Here is a 3,277-nt window from a genome sequence, read left to right as displayed (position 1 = left end):
TCATGGAAAAATAAGACATCCCCTGAAAATAAGACCTAGCGCATCTTTGGAAGCAAAAATTAGTATAAGACACTATCTTATTTTCGGGGAAACAGGGTAGTATTGTTAAAATATTTTGGTACCTAAATAACTCGTAGTTCTGTTGTTGGTTAAAGTTGAGCGGTCTCTAATTCAGAGTGACCCCATGTGTGCAAGGTGAAACTGGTTCACAGTTTTCAAGGTTGCGAGCTTGTAGAAAAAGATCAATTGATCAGCTGCTTGTCTTCTGAGACACCTTGGGGTGAGTTGCCAATCTTTTCAGCTTAGTAGACTAGCATCTAATCATTTGTGTGACCCAGAAACTCTCCTCAGAGATTACACGGAAATGAAACCTGTTGCCACCAAGTCATTTCTGACTCATTGTGATGCTACAGGACAGAGTAGAACTCTCTCATAGGGCTTCAAAGGGTATCACCTTTACAGAAGCCAACTGCCATACCGTTTCACTCTGAAGGTTGGGTGGGTTCAAATGTTTTGGTTAACAGCCAAGCACTCAAACACTGCACTACCAGGGCTCTCTTTTCTCTCATAGATTCTCACTCACTCACAGCCATCGAATCAATTCTGAATGAAAATGACTCTATACAGCAGAAGAGAACTGCTCTTGTGGGCTTCTAAGATTGTAAATCTTCACAGGAGTAGAACACCTTGCCTTTCTCCTGCAAAGCAGTGGTAGTCTCGAAATGCTGACCTTGTGGTTAGCAGCCCAGTGGGTGACCCACCATGTCACCAGGGCAAACAAAGAAGACCTCTGACAGAGTGAGTTAGGGATTGGACTGCTAATCACAAGGTCGGTAGTTTGAAACCACCAGCTACTTCTTGGGAGAAAGATGGGCCTATTTTACTCCCATAAGATTTACAGTCTCTGAAACCCAGAACGGCAGTTCTGTTTTGCACAATAGGGTCAAAATGTGTTGGAATTGACTTGATGGCAGTGACTTTGTTTTATGGACTGTGGCTTTGAACCTGAGAGATGACCCTATGCTAGAGTTTCCCAAGGGAACTTCCTGAAATGCAATCAGTAAGAATCCAAAAAATAGCTTTACCACAGTAGGTGTATGAGTCTCCTTCACATTTATAAAGTGCCCATTTGGCTTCATGGGAAGGAAGATTTCTTCCTCGTCCCTTCAGAAGACACGCACATCTCTTGATTCTTCAAGTTTCTGATCTACTAAGTTTTTCTTTTTTTATCATCATCATCATCATCATCATCATCATCATCATCTTCAGACGTAAGGAATTAATGGAGATAGGAGAGACTGAGACAGGCTCAATTACAACAAATAAACAAGGGCTGGGAGGTGAGGGGGGTGGCAGCTAATAAATTTAGTCTTGAACTTGGGGGTGAGAAACTAAGGATCCTTGAGTCTGGGTGTGGGGTGCAACAGGAAGAAAGCCTAGTTTGAGTGGGGTCCTGAGGGTCTGGCAGGGGGAAGGGTAGGCCTTAGGGGTGCCCCTCAGTGCTGAGGAAAAGGCACTTGGCTCAGTCTCCTTCAGCCCACAGCCCATCCGAGGAGATGGAAGTCCCCTGGCCCCTTTCAAGGGCCTGGCAGTGGCTGCTGCTTGAGTTTCTGGAGAAACTTTTCCAAACTCCTTGAGTGCTGATCCTAATGGCACAGGAGGGGGTAGCCCTGATGATCCAGGGCAGGAAGCCTGCAAAGAGCCCCTGGGTGGCCCACTCAGCCCAGATCAGCAGCAGCAGCAGCAGCAGCCAGGTGGAGTTGACCCATGGAAGCCTCACTCTCAGAGCCTCCACCGTGCCCAGCGCGACCTGGCACTGAGTCTTCACCACCTCGAAGGACAGGGTCAGGATGGCTGCCACCATAGCGGAGATGGTGCCAGCCCAAAGCTGATGCCCACGATGTCTGGTCTTTTGGCCTGGGCCCACTCAGCCAGCTCTTCACCAGCTCATAGTTGAACCAATACAGGGCTGAGAAAGGCATTGGCCCCCAGCCCAGCCACAGGGAGCCCAGCCACCCCGGCCACTGTGGTCTGCACTGAGGCGCCCAAGCCCAATAGAACATGGGCTGCGCCTATTGCTTCATCCTCACCAGCTCCAGAGGGCTGACCACAGTCACAGTGTCCAAGCGGCCCAGAATGCCAACCACCATGGGGGCATAGAAGTCAGAGATCACAGCTCAGCCACACAGGAAGGTCTTGAGCCGGTCATAGGTGAATCGAGCGGGATCCTGAAACCAAGTGCAGCGCACACCATGTGGGCACAGGGACAGGGGCCCCAGGCCCCCTTTGTAGGAGAGGAGGCACTGCCCTGGAGGGTGGAGGGAGCACGGCGATGTGGTGTCGGAGATGGTCCAGAGTCTAGAGGGAGGCTTCAGTTCAGGGGCTGCCACCAAGGGGCACTGGGACTGCAGACACACCTTCACCACGCCCGGGGCATCATGAAGAGAGAGGGGACCGCCGCTGCTCCGGAGCCCGAGGCCACCATTTGTCACCATTTGTTGGAGAGGGCTAGGGTCCTGGTCAGCCAAGATATCTTGTAGGCTTGATCAAGGTAGTGCCTCAAAGAAATCTCCCAACAAACTTCTACGGCAAGTATAGTCACCTGTGCTTTGCCGCTGAGGAAACTGAGGCTCGGAGAGACGACCCGCCCAAGGTCACTGATTCTGGCCCGGTGCTCGCCCAGCGCCACCCCAAAGGGCTCCCAGGCCAGGACTGGGTCCTCGATCAGAGGCCTCCGCTTCTCCCGTCTCTTTCTCTTAAAAAGAGAAGAAACTTGAGGCCTCTTCTCGGGGCCCCTGTAGCTGCTGAACTCCACACTCCTGCCATTGGGCTTTCTCTCGCAATACTTCACTGAGACCTCTTTACCAAAATCTCCAGTGATATTATAGCCAAACCAATGGGCATCGTCCATATCAGGTCTTTCTGCAGTGCTGACATACTCTCCTCAAACCTTTCTCTCTCTCTTTTTTAACTTCAAAAGTAATAATGTCTTCCCATGTGCATTTGAACTCCGCAGCACCTTTTACCTTTGTCATTGATTCCTGTGGCTAGATCTCAGCGGTTCTCAACCTTCCTAAGGATGCAACCCTTGAATACAGTTCCTTATGTTGTGGTGACCCCCCCCCCAAACGTAAATTTATTTTCGTTGCTACTTCATAATTGTAATTTTGTTACTGTTATGAATTGCAATGTAAATATCTGATATGCAGGACATATTTTCCTTGTTACAAATTGAACATAATTAAAGCATAGTGATTCATCACAAAAACAATATGTA

General features: G+C 49.3%; 1 pseudogene; it reads right to left on the bottom strand.

The window, feature by feature from the left end:
• Nucleotides 1-1,577: 1,577 nt before the first annotated feature.
• LOC101664549 lies at nucleotides 1,578-2,911 on the bottom strand (annotated as a pseudogene).
• Between the last annotated feature and the right edge of the window lie 366 nt (nucleotides 2,912-3,277).

Source organism: Echinops telfairi, unplaced genomic scaffold (assembly GCF_000313985.2).
Source record: "Echinops telfairi isolate 266 unplaced genomic scaffold, ASM31398v2 ScPeMD7_7468;HRSCAF=8506_0, whole genome shotgun sequence".
Taxonomy (NCBI): domain Eukaryota; kingdom Metazoa; phylum Chordata; class Mammalia; order Afrosoricida; family Tenrecidae; genus Echinops; species Echinops telfairi.
This window is presented reverse-complemented; position numbering and strand designations above follow the sequence as displayed.